We start from the raw sequence: 22,045 nt of genomic DNA on the forward strand, positions 1-22,045 counted from the left end.
TTCATCAAAATGAAGAATCATTTTGTTTTGTGTTCAGGATTCTTTATGTTAAAATATACTTTTAGTACATTGAAATATACTATGCAGAATGTGGATTGGCCTTGTCTTACTGAAATAAACAAGGCCTTTCCCAGAAAAAGACGTTGTCTTGATGGCCACACATTCTGTTCAAAGAATTACAGGAAATGTAAACACAAACAGATCCTGAGAAGATGTGAATCACCCCCACAGTCAGTTTTAAACATTGCCTTATTATTTGCACAACCTGGATAAAGTCTGCCAGTGCCAAAAATTCAAAATGGCTGTCTGTACATCTTTTTCACAGTGCTTGTGTGTGTGGGGCAGCAGAGGGAGAAGGCGGAAGGAAAAGTAGTTCCTATTCTGGGCCACTATTTATGGTGGCATTTTATTAATACACGGCTTGGATATACGTCCATCCTACAAAATAAATAAGCATATCGAAACATTCGTGGTAGAATACATTTTCAAAAATAAGCACAAGGATCTGAAGTATTGAAATTTAGCTATTGATTCCCCCATCCCCACTGTTCAGTAGGTTGAGCCTCTAGAGTCCTTCACTGTTGCTTACTCCTTAGCATTTTCTTTTGTAAAAAAGAAGTGGGAAAAATTCAGGTAGCAAACTTTGGAGCCATGATATCTTCAGTACAAGGTGAGATGTATGAGATGTTCAGCCTGATTTGTCCCCAGATATATTCCCAAACATGAATGCCTTGCTTGTTGAAACTGTGTTAAACAAACTTTATATATTTAATGTGTTATTTATTATGAACATTTAAATGTAATATAGCAGGGTATACTGACACAGACGGTTAACTAAACCTGTCAGATCGAGCACAAAATGTAACCACAGGAACCAGATAAAGAACACACAAACCTGAAGCTGACTTCTTATTCAGATTTCCCGTTCCACCTTAAATGATATATCAGCAAAACATTGGTTTCTGATACTGTTGTACATGATGTTTAATGTGTGACTGACATTTTTTCAGTCGACATAAAAATCAACAAAACCACACAGGAAAGTGGGTATTACCCAGTGCTTAAGTTAACACTGGAGCTAAGAGCAAAGTTAGAGGCTGAGGAGGACTCAGTGAGTACTGTAGAGTGCTGTTTTATCTGACTGAGTTATCAAGCTCTCAGACAGCTCAATAAACAAAGCAGATTTGGTTTTGTTGAGTCATTAATTGAATGTGTTACAGTCTGGCTTATGGAACCGATAAAGACATCAGTGACGTCTATATCATCCAGAGACAGCAATAGTGTGGAGTACATTAGCAGCTGTGGAATTGTCACGTCTTGTTTTGCATGAATCTGAAGGTTTGTCTTTGCTTTTCTTCTCTGGGCTTAGTCTGAAATAACACTGTCTACACCCCCCTGCGCCCCCCTTCACAAAGACATAATCCACTTTCATTCCCTACCAGCAATGAATTCACACACAGGGGTTCATCCATTCTTTCTGCCAATTTGGATAAAGATGTGCACATATAAGGTGCTACATTTTTTAAGGTGCTCCCTTTTTTATATCCACGATACATTTATTTTCTGTGGGGTTTAAGCCTATCACATACAATAGTTTAATTATACACAGCTCTTAGCTCTGACTTCTGACTGATGCCTGGAACTCACAGCTACATTCAGACAGAGGGTAAACCTCGGGGCCTTCTAGGCCTTCTGAGAGGGTTCAGTGATTTCTGTGATATATTGTCAGCAGCTTTAGTTCAGTTCTTAACAATTGTCAATCTCATTTTATTAAATGTCTGCAAAGATTATAGTAATATTATATGTTTAAAAAAGGTGATGTTCACCATTTTAATAAAACAAAAAATATGTCTAATGTGTTTATGAAACCCCAGTGTCTGTAACTGGGTAGGAAACGTATGCGTCTCGTTCCGGTATGCTAGGCTTTTACTCTCTTGGCTCATGGCAGAGGCATCTGGAATTTTATAGACAACAGAGAGAACTCCAAATGTTGAAAATCATGAACAGAGATGAGTGTATTGCTCTATTCCAGCTCCATAGGTGGGTAATATTGATTTATTTTTGCAGTTTCAAAACTGGGCGGCATGGTGGCTCAGCAGGTAGTATCGCAGTCACACAACTCCAGGGACCTGGAGGTTGTGGGTTCGATTCCCCCTCTGGGTGACCGTCTGTGAGGAGTTGGTGTGTTCTCCTTGTATCTGCGTGGGTTTCCTCCGGGTGACTGTCTGTGAGGAGTTGGTGTGTTCTCCCTGTATCTGTGTGGGTTTCCTCCGGGTGACTGTCTGTGAGGAGTGTGGTGTGTTCTCCCTGTGTCTGCGTGGGTTTCCTCCGGGTGCTCCGGTTTCCTCCCACAGTCCAAAAACACACGTTGGTAGGTGGATTGGCGACTCAAAAGTGTCCGTAGGTGTGAGTGTGTGAGTGAATGTGTGTGTGTGTTGCCCTGTGAAGGACTGGCGCCCCCTCCAGGGTTTATTCCCGCCTTGCACCCAATGATTCCAGGTAGGCTCTGGACCCACCGTGACCCTGAATTGGATAAGCGCTTACAGATAATGAATGAATGTTTCAAAACTTAAGGTTAAATATCTCAGAATTCAGGAGCCGGCTAACATCATTACTGATGTTCAGATGCAGAGCTTCTGAACATAAACAAACCGGAGAGACTAGCGTTGGGCCTGAAAGCCCTCTCGCCAAAACTCTGTGACCTGGAGCAGGGGCAGAGGACCAATATGTTTCAGAGGACCCTGTGCATGAAGGTGTGTAGACACAAGATCAGAGGGGGAAGTAAGGGGTAAGCAGATAATCTATATCATTTTTTAAAAATAGTATGATATTGTAAACATTAGGTGTACAAATAATTGTAAATAAAAAAATGGTACTTAAAAACTCAATTTTTGTAATTGTACTGTAACAGTTGCATAGTATTAAAAATTAGGGTTAACCTAATTTTATTCAACAAAAAATAACCTAAAAATAGTAGTTTGAAAATGGCAAGGAGAAATTATTCATCATTGCATTCGTTTCCATCAAGGAAAAGCACTGACAAAAACACGTGCGTCAGTTTGTTCTGTTCCTGGGGATAATATTGTTTCCAGAAGTATGTATGAGTTTTGGTTTAGATGAGTGTCATGATTCACAAGGCGGACGCACTTGCTAAACACAGATACTTTAATTTAACAAAACAAAGAAACATTAACAGAAAGATAACACAGGGAGCGAACAGAGACAGACACAAGGAGGTAAGCAGACTAAACTTAAACGCAAAGAACTAAACAGACTAAACCTAAAACGGAGAACTAAAGCAAACATGAAAGACAGACAGACTAAAGACCTTGACAGAGATACTAAACAGAGAGCTGAAGATAAACCTAAACACAGAGCTAAATATGAAACTTAACACAGAGGGATAGAGAAAACACAACAGACAGACTTAATAACATGACACAGGAGATGACTGAGACAGACAGATCAGACTGGGTAACACAGGAAAAAAGACCAACATGACTTGAGGAGTGAAACGAATGACCGATACCAGGAAATGACACAAGGGAACTTAAATACATCTACCAGAGAAGAAACACCTGAAACGGATAATGAGAGGGCAGGGTAACAAATGAAACACAGACGAGGAGGAGGAACAAAGGCGGGACAAGGGCGGAGACATGGACAATAACAGACAGACCCATGTGCTTATAGAGCACATGGCAGGGAAAACAGGCATTTTTAATACTATGTAATGTTTACTATAAAATTACAAAAAAAAATTTTTGAAGCACAATTTTACCCATCATTAATGGAGCAAATATATGTATCAAAAATATATAGCACCTGCCATTAATATCTCTTTTATGACTTGATTTGGCAATTAATTCTGCAACAAATCATATTGAATATCAGCCGAACTGCACCCAAAAAAAAAAATTTAATTAAGTGTTTTTTTTCTCCACAGAATTTCCATCTGTTCATTACAAAAGCACTTTACGTGAAGTTATATCCAAGAGCTCCACATATGGAGACAGTCGCTATCTCCCGCATTGCTTTGCAAAAAAAAACAACAACAAAAAAAACTGTTGTTCACTTTAGAGGCTCCTCTTTTCTCACATTAATGACAATGTTATGTAATGAATGAATAACAACAAAACAAAAAAACGCAAATGGACTATAACACTGCGTATCTAATGAGCTGAGTCAACTTACGTTCATTCTTGGCCACATAAATCAGCTTCTGCTCCAAGTTCAGACCCATACAGAGGCTTATGAAACAGCAGGGCCACGGTATGATATTCACTCTCCTGTTCTACAGGTCAGATATACATTTTTCTGTTAGAGGCACCTGCTGTGTTATATAAGAGTGTCCACCTGTTCAGAGTCAGAATTAGAATCAGAATAATTAAATTCACAGGGGAGTATTGGGATGTTTATCTGTGCCCTCCTCAAGCTTTTGGTCAGATTCAGACGGCAGAGCAGATCTTGGCAGGATATTTTTGAGTGCTGGACCACACCAACTATGCTAAGAATAGACCTCCACTCAAATAGCATTGCTTTGGCCAGAAATCTGTTGTATGGGCAGCTAGAGATCAGTGGACACACACTGTGCAGCAATGTATGGCGTGTCTGTGGTGACTGTGGATGGTTAATATTTATCAGTCTGTTGGAGAAATAGAACGCACAAAGCTCAAGTGGAGAGAAAATGTAAGAGTTGTTGGTTTAATGTTGGATAAACAAGAACAGAGGCTTGACATAAATGAGGTACAATTGCATGTTGGTCATATAGAAGTACACTTAACCATCTGTTCTATATTTGACTCTGGATTTGGTAGTAGTTAAAATCTGAAGTTTCTAAAGCAATTCAATGAGGTTTTCCACTTTTGAATAAAATAACTAGCAGCAGAGAGCGAAGTTCCACTGGGGGTTTGAATCACCAGCTCCGGTGTTTTGTTGTACAGCTTCCTCGCAGTTGGGAGAAAGCTCAGCAGAAGCTGAAGCTGAAGCAGAAGCAGATGAAACACAACGAGAGCTGATGGCAGCTCCTCATAGGTCCCTGGAGGAAGGTGGAGGTGGGGTGGAGGATCCACGCTGTTCCTGCCACACGGGAGACCGAGGGAGGCGCTCGCTAATCTCCACATTTGAAATGCAAATACACCTGGAGTGATGTGCAAATGGCTTTTCCCGGCTGAGGGAGCGAAGAGCCTTGTGTTAGACGCTGCAGATGCAAGCACAACTTCTAAAGGTGTGTTTTCGAAGTAGCTTCCATAGGTACACCCCACTTTATTTATGAGATCCCGTTACCTTATAGGTCCACTCTATAGGTGAACAGTTATAGGCCCCTGTTATCATTGCTCAGTTTCTGACCACAGAATCACTGCTGGCTGGAGGTTATATATTAATTCTCCCAGCAGTGACAAGGACATGGTCATTTGTGTGGTGCTGATGTGGATGTATTTCATTGTGCCAATAGTTTATACTCATTATTTTTGCTTAAATGAAGGGTAGTTTGAAATAGCTTGTACACACTCCCAGTACGGGAAAATTGGCATGAATATTTGATGGCATACAGCCACTAGAAGGAGGTCCGGTAGTGCAGCTTGTGCTTTTTTACGTCTTGTTTTTATTGTGTTACTGGTTTTATCTCGTGGGCGGCACGGTGGTGCAGCAGGTAGTGCCGCAGTCACACAGCTCCAGGGGCCTGGAGGTTGTGGGTTCGATTCCCGCTCCGGGTGACTGTCTGTGAGGAGTTGGTGTGTTCTCTCAGGGTCCGCGTGGGTTTCCTCCAGGTGCTCCGGTTTCCTCCCACAGTCCAAAAACACACGTTGATAGGTGGATTGGCGACTCAAAAGTGTCTGTAGGTGTGAGTGTATGTGTTGCCCTGTGAAGGACTGGTGCCCCCTCCAGGGTGTATTCCTGCCTTGCGCCCAATTATTCCAGGTAGGCTCTGGACCCACCGCGACCCTGAACTGGATAAGCGCTTACAGATAATGAATGAATGAATGAATGGTTTTATCTCCTTGGTGATTCCGTTCCCTCTTGTTCCCTGTGTTTTGTTTACAGAGCCCTGTGCTCGCCTTCCCTCATGTGATCCCTTGCCTTGCCCCCTTCCTGTCACATGATCTTGATTTCTGTCCAGGTGTAGCCTGTCCTGTGTGTCTTCTTAAGCCTGTGCACTGTGTTCCTGACTGTTGGCTTTTCTCGTTTGTGTTGCCAGATTTGCAGTTTTCCCTTAGTTTCTCTTTTAGCGTTTTTTCATTAAAAGTCTCTGTGCTTGTTTTCATTTGCATACGTTTCCTAAGTCTCAGTGACAGGTAGAAATGGATACTGCTATAGTGCGGATGCTGAACAGAAACGAGAAACCTTCCTAACACTTACAGTTCTAGAACCATGATCACAGAAATAATAATAATATGAATTCAAAATTGAGCGTTCACACTTACTCAAAAAAACCTCAGTAACAATCAAACCGGGGTTCGTTTTAATCTGGATCGTTTTAATCAAAACAAGTCTGAACACACCCTAAATGTTACATAGCACAGTTTCTGCAGTGCTGAGATCAGAGTAGCGATGACAGAGGGTTTATTCTCCTTATTACAGCTCAGTGTATCATCACAATACATTAATGTACCCTTATACTGTAGTGTGACTCATTTGATCTCTTTAGAATTTTTCATTGCTCATGCTCAGTACAGCTCACCTCGTATGTATAATACATTTTCTTTCTGTCCTATTCCTGGAAGGAACACAGATTAATAAATATATATTTTATTCACATGACACTACACCTCCTGGATCTACATTGGAGCTGTGAGTGTTGAGTGATTTGGACGGAGAGCACAGGCACAGCTTTAATCAGAGCTCGCTTCTGTCTGTGTTTAATGACTCTGCTTTCTCCAGAGCAGAGCAGGTAGCCCACACACTCTCAACACCCACTGCCTCTGGCTCATTTCCCCCGAGCTCTGAGCTGACCTCATTACGACCCCTCCCTATCTCTCCCTATGTCTCTTTCTTTCACTCACTCTCTCTCTTGACCTCTTTTTTAAAGTTCTCATGCACTTTCTTTTCCTCTCCAGCTGTCTGTCTCATTTCTCTCCACTCCTATTTTCTCTCTTTATATCTGTCTCTCTCTTCCTCCTTCATCCTGTTCTCTTTCTCTCTTTTCCTTTCTCTGCTTGTGTGCCTCACCTGTTTCTTTCACTCATTTTTCCATCACTCACTCAGTTTCCCCCTCACTCATTTCCAAGGCAGCCCCTCAGTTTCAGTCTCTTTCTCTCATCATCCTCCAACTTGTGCTCTCTCTCTCTGTCTCTCTCTTTCTCTCTCTCGCGCTCTTCCTCTCCCTCATATTTATCCCTTTTCCTCTCTTTCATTCCCCCAGTACAGGGCTGTGGAGCAGTTGAACTGTGTTCTCCGGTGTGATGGAGATTTATCCAGTACCTTTGGGATGAGTGGGAGTGGTGTTATTTCAATCAGGAACATTCAACATCTGTATCTGACAATGCCCACCTACCCCCCTCATTGCCTTATTGTCTTTCAGTTCTGTTCCTTTCCCTCCCTCGTCCTTACGCTACCCCCTTATTATCATCCTTTCCACCTCCACCTCATTCACTTTGCTATTGGATCCTTCTCTTTTTTCCATTAAACATGATTGGTGTGAGTGTGTCAGTGAACGTGTGAGTGTGTGTCACCCTGTGAAGGACTGGCTCCCCCTCCAGGGACTGCTGCTAACACAACACCACCGGACAGCTCCACACGCTTGGAGGAGAACACTAAATATACAGTTCTCTCAAGCCAGCTAACAGAGAGGGAGTCCCATCGTCCAACTGCACTCATGATTATTCCTTATTTACAGCTGAGAATGTTTGATCTTTACATGCATGATGTGTGTGTTTCATTTAAGTTTTATATTAGAAAATACTCGAGTCTTGTGACCTTACACCTGTGACCCTAGGCCTGTGACCCTACGCCAGTGACCCTACACCTGTGGCCCTAGGCCTGTGACCCTACGCCTGTGACCCTACGCCTGTGACCCTACGCCTGTGACCCTAGGCCTGTGACCCTACACCTGTGGCCCTAGGCCTGTGACCCTACGCCTGTGACCCTACGCCTGTGACCCTACGCCTGTGACCCTAGGCCTGTGACCCTACACCTGTGACCCTACGCCTGTGACCCTAGGCCTGTGACCCTACGCCTGTGACCCTAGGCCTGTGACCCTACACCTGTGACCCTACGCCTGTGACCCTAGGCCTGTGACCCTACGCCTGTGACCCTAGGCCTGTGACCCTACGCCTGTGACCTTAGGCCTGTGACCCTAGGCCTGTGGCCCTAGGCCTGTGACCCTAGGCCTGTGACCCTACACCTGTGACCCTAAGCCTGTGACCCTAGGCCTGTGACCCTACGCCTGTGACCCTAAGCCTGTGACCCTAGGCCTGTGACCCTAGGCCTGTGACCCTACGCCTGTGACCCTACGCCTGTGACCCTACGCCTGTGACCTTAGGCCTGTGACCCTAGGCCTGTGGCCCTAGGCCTGTGACCCTAGGCCTGTGACCCTACACCTGTGACCCTAAGCCTGTGACCCTAGGCCTGTGACCCTACGCCTGTGACCCTAAGCCTGTGACCCTAGGCCTGTGACCCTAGGCCTGTGACCCTACGCCTGTGACCCTAGGCCTGTGACCCTACGCCTGTGACCCTAGGCCTGTGACCCTAGGCCTGTGACCCTACGCCTGTGACCCTAAGCCTGTGACCCTAGGCCTGTGACCCTAAGCCTGTGACCCTAGGACTGTGACCCTAGGCCTGTGACCCTACGCCTGTGACCCTAGGCCTGTGACCCTACGCCTGTGACCTTAGGCCTGTGACCCTAGGCCTGTGACCCTAGGCCTGTGACCCTACGCCTGTGACCTTAGGCCTGTGACCCTAGGCCTGTGGCCCTAGGCCTGTGACCCTAGGCCTGTGACCCTACACCTGTGACCCTAAGCCTGTGACCCTAGGCCTGTGACCCTACGCCTGTGACCCTAAGCCTGTGACTCTAGGCCTGTGATCCTAGGCCTGTGACCCTACGCCTGTGACCCTAGGCCTGTGACCCTACGCCTGTGACCCTAAGCCTGTGACCCTAGGCCTGTGACCCTAGGCCTGCAACCCTACGCCTGTGACCAGGGGCACCCCCTGTGCTGCTCTCTACAGAGGAGTGAATTATTTTGAGTTAGGGAAAGCACACACAACACTTCAGTTCTTCCCAGTGACGGCAGAGTGTGTTTGTGTTTGTATGTGTGAGTGTGTGTGTGTGAGCCGCAAGGCCTCGCACTGGGTCTGACAACAACCCCTCAAAACCACCCCCCAACACCACCCCCAACACGGTGCGGAACTGAAGACGCCCACGCACCTCCGCACAGAGCTCCATCTCACACAGCTGCCAGAGCGAGAGCTCGATTCAACAGCCAAATCCTCCCCCTCCCCACCAATACACCCACTCACACACACAGACACACAGACACATACACATATACATACGCACGCACACACACACAGCAGCGCTATCCTCCCGGCAGGGTGCGGGCGAATGAGTGACAGAGTGACGGAGAGAGAGAGAATGAAAACGATGCAAGACAGAGAGAGGAAGAAAGTAGGGGAAAGAAGAACAACAAAAGAATGAACGAGAAAGAAGGAGAGAGAGAGAGAGAGAGAGAGCAGAGAGATGAGGGTTAGTGGTGGGTGAGAAGTGAACAAGAGGAAGCACACTGAGGGTGTGTAAGAGGGTGAGAGAGGAAGACACTCAGTGAATAGAGAGAGAGAAACAGAGACAGAGAAAGAGAGTTTGAATGTGACTTTGTGTAGGCTGTGTTAGAAATCCTGCACACACATGACAGACAAAGAGAGAGAGAGGAGCCAAGGCAGAGAGGGATTAAAGTGACACTGAGGCGGGTGTTGTGCAGCAGAACTGTGTGTGTGTGTGTGTGTGTGTGGAAATTTGTTGCGTGTGGACTGGCGCGGTGCAGGCGTACGTGTCTTTGTGTATCTACGCAAGAGTGTGTGCGCGTGGGCAGGTATTTACGCATTAGTGTATTCCTGTGTAAGAGTGTTTAGGAGTGTGTGGGCGGCCGAGCAGCTCACATCTGTGTTTCTGCGTTCATTAAAGTGTGTGAATGTATCTGTGAGAACGAATGTGTGTTTGTGTGGGGGTTAGTGTGTGTGTGTGTGTGAGGGAGTGTGGGCCAGGTTCTTGTGCCTGGGTGTGTTTTTTGGGGTGTGTATGTATACGTATGCATGTGTGTGTGTGATATCTACAGACATAGGCTGATGTGGCACAGTCTGGGGGTGTGTGTTCCCAGCTATTGTTCTCATGCCTTTGTTGTGGAGGGCAAATGTCATTTATATATGTATATATATATATATATATATATATATATATATATATATATATATATATATATATATGTGTGTGTGTGTGTGTGTGTGTGTGTGTTCATCCATGGTCTGTAACAGCTTATTCAGTTTAGGGTCACTGTGGATCCGATCTCACACTTTTGAGTCACCAATCCACCTACAAACGTGTGTTTTTGGACTGTGAGAGGATACTGGAGCACCCGGAGGAAACCCACACAGACACAGGGAGAACACACCACACTCCTCACAGACAGTCACCCGGAGGAAACCCACGCAGACACAGAGAGAACACACCACACTCCTCACAGACAGTCACCCGGAGGAAACCCACACAGACACAGGGAGAACACACCACACTCCTCACAGACAGTCACCCGGAGGAAACCCACGCAGACACAGGGAGAACACAGCACACTCCTCACAGACAGTCACCCGGAGGAAACCCACACAGACACAGGGAGAACACACCACACTCCTCACAGACAGTCACCCGGAGGAAACCCACGCAGACACAGAGAGAACACACCACACTCCTCACAGACAGTCACCCGGAGGAAACCCACACAGACACAGGGAGAACACACCACACTCCTCACAGACAGTCACCCGGAGGAAACCCACACAGACACTGAGAGAACACACCACACTCCTCACAGACAGTCACCCGGAGGAAACCCACACAGACACAGGGAGAACACACCACACTCCTCACAGACAGTCACCCGGAGGAAACCCACGCAGACACAGGGAGAACACAGCACACTCCTCACAGACAGTCACCCGGAGGAAACCCACACAGACACAGGGAGAACACACCACACTCCTCACAGACAGTCACCCGGAGGAAACCCACGCAGACACAGAGAGAACACACCACACTCCTCACAGACAGTCACCCGGAGGAAACCCACACAGACACAGGGAGAACACACCACACTCCTCACAGACAGTCACCCGGAGGAAACCCACGCAGGCACAGGGAGAACACACCACACTCCTCACAGACAGTCACCCGGAGGAAACCCACACAGACACAGAGAGAACACACCACACTCCTCACAGACAGTCACCCGGAGGAAACCCACACAGACACAGAGAGAACACACCACACTCCTCACAGACAGTCACCCGGAGGAAACCCACGCAGACACAGGGAGAACACACCACACTCCTCACGGGTCCTTCCTACTTTTTGCGCCACCGTGCCACCTATATATATAAAAGTACATAAAAGACATTGCAGAAAATCATTGCAAACATTCTCAGTGAATTCAGCCCCAGATATACACTGAGGTTGACTATGAGTGCTGTATCTCTAGCTCATGTGTAATGTATTGGATGGAGCTTCACTACTCCAAAAACACAGTTCCCCTGCTCCACAGTCCATTGCTGGACACAGAGCATGTTGAACTTAGGCTCATGTGACTGGTCAAGTCTTCCATTCCTTTTCTTGTTTTCAGGTCAAAAGCCATTCAGAACCTGAGCCTGAGTTCTCTCCCCTCCTTCAGTCTCGTTTCCTGCTGCAGCCAAACGCTGAAACCCAGGCAAACTCACAAAATTGTTAATTGTCAATGTAACAAGATTTCCTTCCAATGGATCTGGAAGCATTTCTTGAACCATGCCTGTGTGTTTACCAAGAACAGACTGTTGGAGCATATTACTCAAGCCTTATTCAGTTATACACTCGCTCCCTGTTTGTGTATTTGCTGCAGTGTTTTGTATAAGATTTACACTCATTTGGTTAAGTCATGGGCAGCTTGGTGGTGCAGCAGGTAGGTGTCGCAGTCACACAGCTCCAGGGACCTGGAGGTTGTGGGTTCGAGTCCCGCTCCGGGTGACTGTCTGTGAGGAGTGTGGTGTGTTCTCCCTGTGTCTGCGTGGGTTTCCTCCGGGTGACAGTCTGTGAGGAGTGTGGTGTGTTCTCCCTGTGTCTGCATGGGTTTCCTCCGGGTGACTGTCTGTGAGGAGTGTGGTGTGTTATCCCTGTGTCTGCATGGGTTTTCTCCGGGTGCTCCGGTTTCCTCCCACAGTCCAAAAACACACGTTGGTAGGTGGATTGGTGACTCAGAGGTGTCCGTGCGTGTAAGTGTGTGAGTGAATGTGTGTGTGTTGCCTGTGAAGGACTGGCGCCCCCTCCAGGGTGTATTCCCGCCTTGCGCCCAATGATTCCAGGTAGGCTCTGGACCCACCGCGACCCTGAACTGGATAAGGGTTACAGACAATGAATGAATAAATGGTTAAGTCATGTGTAGGGACACCCGTGTATTTTTTTTTTTTTTTTTTTTGGGGTAATTATTTTATTTAATGTTTACCCCAAAACTTCTACATTATTTTTACAACAAAACCAACAGCAGAACTGAACCCAGAATCAGGTTTTGTGGGTGGTGAGGTAGGATGTAAAAGTCCGCTAGTCTTGCTCTTTAAAATGAAGTCTGATGTGTTTGCTCTGTTAGTACAATTTGTTATATCCCGTTCTGTTTGAGGTTGAGCCCAATGCAAACCATAAACCCCTGGGATCAATTACAGCTCAGTTGGTGAAAGGCCATTTTCTTATAGAGCTACTAAACTTTGAACTGACTTTAAAGGAATCCTTGAGCATACAGGCTCAGTAAAACATAATTGTTTAAGCTAGCATATGCCTAGAGGAGGGAAGCAGAACCGCAGTCCAGGAGGGACAGTGTCCAGCAGAGTTTTAATGATTTTCTTGCTCAAACACACCTTATTCAACTCGTCTGTTAATTGGCAGGTTTACAGCCTGCAGCACTGTGGATCATTTCTGTCAGACAGATCATATTACATTACACCTGTGTGTGTTATCTTTGCAATGTTTTACTCATATCCCCGTGCATGAGCTTTGTATACACTGTTTGCCCCTTTTCAGGACCCCCCAGATGACCACCTGGGTGCTTCAGTGACGTGGTGGTGGTGGTGTATTAGTGTGAGTTGTGCTGGTGGCAGTGGATCAGACACAGCAGGACGTCTAGAGTTTTTAAAGCCCTCAGTGTCACTGCTGGGCTGAGAATAGTCCACCAACCAAAAATATCCAGCCGACAGCATCCTGTGTCTACTACTGAAGGACTAGAGGACGACCAACACACACTGTGTAGCGACAGATCAGTTACTTTACATCGATAAGGTGGTGCTATAAAAATTCCAGCAAGAACTGCTGTGTCAGATCCACTCGTACCTGCACAACACACACTAACACATCACATGAGGGTAACTGCAGGGACTGAGAATGATACCTGCTCTGTGCTGGTCCTGAAAGGGGGATAATAAAGTATAGAGAGCAACAAATGGACAGTGAGTGTAGAATGAAGGACACGGCCCTAAAGTTTTGGTTGATCGGTGTATGAACAATGTGTATTACTACTCTCAGTCCCTTCATATTTACGTTGTAAAAAGCAGCTCTGCTCAAGTGCTGCAGAAAGAAAAACCCTTTAGATAGGACAAGGACAGCCCAGTTATTTCTAAAAGTGGTACGCTCAGAATTGACAAATTTGTGTCAATGTATTTTAACCATGCATAATGTCAGTAAATTCAATACAGCGTTTTTAGCCTCCCCTGCTATATCTGAATCACTCTCGTAACTTGTCTAAGCGAACAGAATAGAACTCAAGCATAATGTACAGTGGGTTGTGATGGGCGTGTTGTGGTCAAGCCTGTCTCGTGAGGTTTTGGGGATTTTTTAAAGGACACGTCCTCTGTATGAGCACCAGAAGCATAAACAAGACACTGACTTCCTGTGCTTGAGGCTAAATGTTTATTGTGTGAGAACTGGACGAGGGGTGTTCTAAAAACCAAGGCTGGTGTGGGTGGTGGAGTGGAGAGATATTTATCCAGCTCACCACTCTCTCTCTCACACACACGCACACACTCATGAACACACATCGACTAAAAATGTCTGCACCAGAGTGTCACTGGCTGTTGCTTTAAATACAACAAGGAGTTATTGGGAGTGTGAACGGATGTGCGCTATCAACTCAATGGCAATTTCCAGAGGCCTTTCTCTCTCTTTCTCTACACACACACCCACACACACACACACACACACATACCGTGAAAAGTTAAAAAAAGTTTTTAGGTCGAACAGATATATCTCAATTCAGTTTTAGATAAATATTAGATTTAAATGAACTGATTGCCACTGGGGTTCCACTGATTTGCTGGTGCTTCAACAGACCAAGCCACTAGACTCCAGAGAACTCCCAAAACTTGCCCTTAAAGGGAATGTCTACGATTACAGTGAAATGCTTTTCTCTCTGGTTTGTCTTTAAATACACTGTAAAAAATTGCTGTAAATTTACAGCGAGTCTGCTACAGTATTTTACTGTAAATCACAGTATTTACAGTAAATTATTGTATTACAATACCCGGAGGAAACCCACGCAGACACAGGGAGAACACACCACACAGACAGTCACCCGGAGGAAACCCACGCAGACACAGGGAGAACACACCACACTCCTCACAGACAGTCACCCGGAGCGGGAATCGAACCCACAACCTCCAGGTCCCTGGAGCTGTGTGACTGCAACACTACCTGCTGCGTCACCTTGCCGCCCAAGGTGTTTTATAGCACTTCTGCAATGCACGGTACCTACTCTACTCCACCCGGCTCTACTTGCTTTTTGGGACCTTTTTGGGACCACAGCTTCCCTGCCCCTCAAATATAACAAAACACCATCTGTATAAGGAACAGTGGGCTTTGGAAACCACAACAGCAGTCTTAACTTATCATGTATTCATGTTTATATTTTTTTGTTTCTTGGGACTGAATTAGCTTTGGACCATGAGCAAACAGGTAATAAAAAAGTGCCTAGTTCTAGGTGCCAGGTACCAAATTTGTCCAGGTACCAAAACAACCCCCCCAACCACACACACACACACACATACACTAAATAAAGTGCCATATTTCTATGCTTAGACTATTCTGACCAGTAATAAGCCAAATTTACTTTCCTTTAATAATACTTTATGAAAATGGGATGAAAAATCATTAGTTTTTTTTTTTTTTGAGGATATGATTTAAATCAGAGGTTTTCACATCCAGACCAGGACTTTAAATGCATCTGCTTATGATCCTGACTGGACAGATATAGTCTCATCCTGGCTGGACTTTGTAAAATTCCAGCCTGGGACCTGTGTCAAAGTCCCAGATTTGTAGACAACCTGCTTTAGAGGAATTCATCATAAAGGAATACTCCAGTTCTTTCAATCATATTTTTATCAGTAGCTTATTATCAGACAAACTTCCATATTAGTCGTAATGAGAGGAGAACCTACTGATTCTAAACATGTGTATTAGCTAATAACAGGGGTCACAGGGCAGGCAGTGTCTATTAGTCCAAGGGTTGTACCTTATCTGTCGAATGATATCTAAGAAAAGTCAGATAACTTTAATACACTATCATGGGTAGATAGGTGACGCCTCAGATATTAAAAGTCAGGACTACAACCGTCTCACATTGTCAGACTCTAGAGAGAGAACCCCCTGCTACTACAGGAAAAGAAAGTTGACTGACCAATCACAAATCTGCTATTTTGGCACGATGTCTAGAAAGAGGGAGATAGCCAATCAGAACGCAACTGGCAGAACCCTGAAAGTATCAGACTACCCATGTATTCAGTGTGAGGCAAGTGATTTCAGTTATCTGTTCACTGACATAACAGAACTGGACAGTTAGTATTCTCCTTCAAGTGTGTTGAATCATTATGAAGTTGCATTGGCAGCAGTTTGAAAAGAATCACTGGCTTCGTTTGCCTCTAAAAGGAGCATGTGCTGCCTTCACCCTCCCAGATTAGTAATGTTATGTAATTGGGGGTGTTCTAACTAGCAGGGGAAACTAACAATGAATAAATCAGAGAGAATATAAGACAAAAATACAATTTTAAAAATAAAAAATAAATCCCATCCTTGCAGCTCCACCTCGCTGATACATAGTTAGAGACTGCTGCCAATCTGTTGATGAGTAGTTTGTGTTTGCAATCCTCTAGCCCTTCATCAGCGGTCTCTTTCTGACCACGGAGCTGTTCTTGGCTGGATATTTTTGACACAGCAGTGGATGCTTAAGTGTGAAACACTCCTGATCAGCTGGTAACACTGTGCATCTGGCCATCCCTACTCTGTAGTCTATAGTATGAGCATAGCATACTGTTACAAAAGGGACATCACAGCTGTGCAAACTCAGAGTACAAAGGAACAGATGTGGAAAACTAGCAACAATGGTGTGTATTTAATCTTTTGATTGAGGTACAGAAAGGTATAAGTAAGTATTCTTGCCTTACACATAAAGGATATTTGGCTGACAGTTTTGGGTGGAATAGCTGAGAGCAAAGAGTAGGCCACATGGGTGGAACATTTCAGAGTGTTATTACTGTTATTACACAACACAGAAACAGACAAACATTTGGAAAGTTATTGACAATGTTCTTCCAAGGTTTGTGCAACATGATTTCACGTCTAAAATGTGAAACAAAACAAAACGACCATACTTACTAAAACATTGTAACTTGTAAGAGAGACCTGGAGGTTGTGGAATAGAGTCCCGCTCCGGGTGACTGTCTGTGAGGAGTGTGGTGTGTTCTCCCTGTGTCTGCGTGGGTTTCCTCCGGGTGACTGTCTGTGAGGAGTGTGGTGTGTTCTCCCTGTGTCTGTGTGGGTTTCCACCGGGTGACTGTCTGTGAGGAGTGTGGTGTGTTCTCCCTGTGTCTGCGTGGGTTTCCTCCGGGTGACTGTCTGTGAGGAGTGTGGTGTGTTCTCCCTGTGTCTGTGTGGGTTTCCACCGGGTGACTGTCTGTGAGGAGTGTGGTGTGTTCTCCCTGTGTCTGTGTGGGTTTACACCGGGTGACTGTCTGTGAGGAGTGTGGTGTGTTCTCCCTGTGTCTGCGTGGGTTTCCTCCGGGTGACTGTCTGTGAGGAGTGTGGTGTGTTCTCCCTGTGTCTGCGTGGGTTTCCTCCGGGTGACTGTCTGTGAGGAGTGTGGTGTGTTCTCCCTGTGTCAGCGTGGGTTTCCTCCGGGTGACTGTCTGTGAGGAGTGTGGTGTGTTCTCCCTGTGTCTGCGTGGGTTTCCTCCAGGTGACTGTCTGTGAGGAGTCTTGTTTCAAGTCCTGTTGGTCGTTCATTTCACTTCATTATGTATTGTTCTCCGGTCTTGTCATGTCGCGTCGTTTATCTCTCGTTTCTAGTCAAGTCATGTTTGTTTCCTAGTTTTGTCGTTTAGTGTATTTTCTGTCTCAGTATTTTATGTCCTCGTCTTGTAGTTCCCTTTGTAGTTTGCCTGTGTTTTGTTATATCTTTGGTTATTAAATATATCCCGTGTTTTAGCGAATGCGTCCGCCTCCTTCAATCCACACCCCGTCCCTGACAATCGCACTCTGAATCATTGGGTGCAAGTCAGAAACACACCTCACAGGGCACCGCACACCCACAGCAGTGGGCAGTTTCACACAGCCAGCCCATCTACCAACATGTGTTTTTGGATTTTGTGAGGAAACTGGAACACCCCCGGGACCCTAAGATCCTGGAGATGTGTGACTCTACACTATCTGCAGCAGCATCCTGCTACTGAACAGCTAATTAAAGCATGTTATTTTTACCAGGATACACTGATTTAGTAAAACTAAAAAATCCCTGTAAATGAATAGGTTGTAATAATAATAATAGAGTATTGAAATTATAATCGTTACAGAGTAGAGAAAATGTTTCTAACTTTTGAAGTGCAGTGTATTAAGAAAGTTTAGCAGCACAAATTACTTCACTAATTGATGCGGAATGGAAAGGTTATTTCGGGAAACTGATAAAGGAAAATGTGGAGGAGGGGAAGGCCACTGCTGCTGAAGCTGGCTTAACTAAGGGACCAACCCACTGCCTCTCCCACTCTTTCAGACGCCCCTGAGTACGGCTCATCACGTCTTAGTAATACGTACGTGATGCTTGTACGTTAAAGAGTTTAAGGATTGTGTTCGTCGGAGAGCAAAAATGCTTGACATAAGATGCTTAATTCCGTTTATGCCTTGAGCCGTACGCAAATTAATATTTTGCTCCCCGATCAGAGCCGGGCCTGGGCCACAGCCAAATATGTTTCTCCAGATTACCTCCTCTTTCAGCCCAGCGGGGGAAAGCCTATGTTTCGCTGATTGGAGCTGACAGCCGAGCCGCTAAGTTCTCCGTGAGATCAATATCTCACATCAGACAGGTTCAGTGGCACACTTGACACCACGCTTACGCATAATAACAGGCGAAGGAGGACGGCGTGGCGCACAAAAGGCCCCTCAGCCCACACACATAATCTCACCTGTTAATGCCTGGATACGGAGCCAGCGCTGCTCTCGTAATCACAGCAATTCATCGCAATGAAGTAAGACCGTAAACACTCAGGACCCTGAAGCTCGCAAAGAGACGCAGAGAGGGAAATTTGCGCAGATTAGATTGAGCAATCAGATTAAGCCCAGTCAGCCTGAGCCACGTTCACCTAGGTCTCACCGGGCCTGTGTTAGCGTGTCACTCAGTGCTGGGCGGTGGATGATTAAATTTCACCCTAATTCCCTTATTTGCCATGGAGATTGAGCCCTGTAATCCCTGGGCTCTTAGGGTGTTGGTGTCACACATCAAGGTGGCTTTACCCTTATGACAGCTCCACGGCAGTGTACTGTATTCTCTGTGGGCTAACAAGAGCAGATAAACCGACTCTGGCTCTCCGACTCACCGCTCACCATTGTGGGATAAAGCAATAATCAGAGGGTTAAAGAGATAGGCGAAATGAGCCACAGTCCAACAACAACAAAAAAAACAACATAAAATGTGGATATTCCTGAGCACAATACAAAACTCCTCATGACAGATGCCTTCCTCCGGGTGACTGTCTGTGAGGAGTTGATGTGTTCTCCCTGTGTCTGTGTGGGTTTCCTCCGGGTGACTGTCTGTGAGGAGTGACGTGTGTTCTCTCTGTGTTTGCGTGGGTTTCATCCGGGTGACTGTCTGTGAGGAGTGTGGTGTGTTCTCCCTGTGTCTGCGTGGGTTTCCTCCGGGTGACTGTCTGTGAGAAGTGTGGTGTGTTCTCCCTGTGTCTATGAGGGTTTCCTCCAGGTGACTGTCTGTGAGGAGTGTGTTGTGTTCTCTCTGTGTCCGCGTGGGTTTCCTCCAGGTGCTCCGGTTTCCTCCTACAGTCCAAAAACCCTCGTTGGTAGGTGGATTGACGACTCAAAAGTGTCCGTAGGTGTGAGTGTGTGTGTGTGTCTGTGTTGCCCTGTGAAGGACTGGCGCCCCCTCCAGGGTGTATTCCTGCTTTGCGCCCATGATTCCAGGTAGGCTATAAGGGTTACAGATAATGGATGGATGAATGAAAATTAGTATAATTTTGTGCTATTCAATATATCACTTTAAAGTCACTGTAAACTCTAAAAGAAAAACAGAGGAAGATTCTAGGATCAACCTGCAGCAGTGTATTATATGTGTCATCTTTCACCTGGGTGGTGCTCGGTTGAAAAACACACTGGCCTACTTTAAATCTGGCACCTCTTGGATGCATCTGCTCCGAGCCACGTTTATCATTAGTATGAACCCACTCTGGGAGAGGACGTGATTCCTCAAGGATTAGACCATATTTAACCGTGGGTTTTAAAGACACAGTTCCTCAAATTAATGTAGTCATGTGCTTTTTGGGATCTGCACTGGATTTGCATATGGTTTCTAACATGGTCTGACACTTTTTGCCATGAAACTGCACAAATGTGCAAAGTTTTGAAGGTTCAATTTAATCCAAATTATACATTCACACTAGTGGACACCTGCTCTTCCAGAGCTTCCTGTTCTTGCTGTTCTTATGTGGAGCTGTTTTGGGTGAAATAACACTGCCATCCCAGCACAGGGGGGAATATTTAAGGCTGAACAAACTGCCACACTTGCTTTTACCAAGGTTAGACCTCTTAACATTTGTTTTTTAACACCATAGCATGGGTGTTTTAATGAATAATGCAAAAGGATTGTGTAACAACTGTGGATATGGACGCTGTGGTGGATATGTTTCCTGTCCAGGACGGAGAAAACCACACATTTTGGAAGCAAAACTCACTGTTCATTCTAATCACTTTTAACCTGGCTGCTCTTGCATGTGTTTTCACTCTGCCCTGTTGGAAGTGATGTGCCAATCTTGGGAGAGCGAGCGTGATTAGAGCATGGTTTAATGTGTAGGTGCCCAGAGAGGCAGTGGCTGATATTAGATGTGGAGTCCTGTAATAACCCAGTCAAAGGCGAAATGCCACTGCTCCACGCACAAGGCTGTGTGTTGCAAGTCCAAGTAATTATGCACTGCCAGCTCCCTGGAGTGGAGCTCCACATCCAATATTCCTCCTGAAGGACTCCAGGGCTGCAGCCTAGGCGTTTGCGCTGCCCACAGCTTCCTGTGAGTTTCGGGGCACCGCCTACATACGAGCGCCATAATGACCGGTGTCCCTCCCACCTCCTGCACACGCACAGAGGTAATGAGCAGTAATCACATCTCCGGGCCTCTGCTGGAGCTGGACGTGTGGGTGGGGCTCCCACCACTGCCAGAGTCTGATTGCCGCCCACTCTCCATTTCCTGCTTGCCGTGGCTAATGAGGAGCCATCAGCCCACCAATCAACTGCCAGCCCACCGTCCCAGCCACCTTTGAGGGGATTCAGATCAACAGCCATTCGCTTCTGAAGCCTGAACTCTCCTGACCTCATCACCGTGCAGAACAATGGCAAATCATTAGTCGACGTTTTGGATGCTATTTTTTCATCATTAACCATCACCCCAACAAAACAATGTCTTATCAAGTGCAATCAGTATTTCTCATTATCAGTGTATTGCAAGGTTATTGGACCTGTTTCTAAACATTTGATGCATGTTTGGTGAATATAACATGCTAAAAAGAAAGCGCTAATATTTATCAATGTTCCATGTCCTGTGCCACATGGGTTTTGATTTTCATAGATATATTAAATTAATCTTGTATATATTTATTTATTTACCTTGTTCGTTCATTGGCTGTGACCACTTCAGGGCCACCGTGGGTCCATAGCCGATCTGGAATCAATGGACACAAGGTAGAATCACACCCTGGACGGTGCAACAGTCCATCAGAGGGTTCCACACACACACACACACAAAGCTAACATTTTTCCATAGCCAATCGATCTACAATCATGTGTCTTTGGATGGTGGACGAGAACCAGAAAGCCTAGAGGAAACCCACACTGACACAGGGAGAACACACCACACCCCTCACAGCCAGTGACCTGAGGTGGGGCAGGACCATGGAGCTGTGTGAAAGTGACACTACCTACACCACTGTGCCACCTATTTACTTTGATGTGCAGTAAAAACATACTGATGTCCATTTCAGTGAAAAGATGTTACATTATTTAAGTTGTTTTTAATTTGTTTTATAACTTACTCTTTCTGTAATTCTCCATCTCGCTCTTTTCCCTCACACTTTCTCTATCTGTGCCACACACACACACACACACACACAAACACACACACCTTTAGGAAACGAGAATGGAACAAACTACTTCAACAACTCTGGGGAAAAAATGGGGGATGAAACTGTAGAAAAAGGAATTAAAAGTCTTAGGGTCATAGGTTCGGTCCTCACCTCGGGTCACTGTCTGTGTGGAGGTCTGTGAGGTGTGATCTGAGTGTGTCTGCGTGG

Source organism: Hoplias malabaricus, chromosome 12, assembly GCF_029633855.1.
Source record: "Hoplias malabaricus isolate fHopMal1 chromosome 12, fHopMal1.hap1, whole genome shotgun sequence".
Taxonomy (NCBI): Eukaryota; Metazoa; Chordata; class Actinopteri; order Characiformes; family Erythrinidae; genus Hoplias; species Hoplias malabaricus.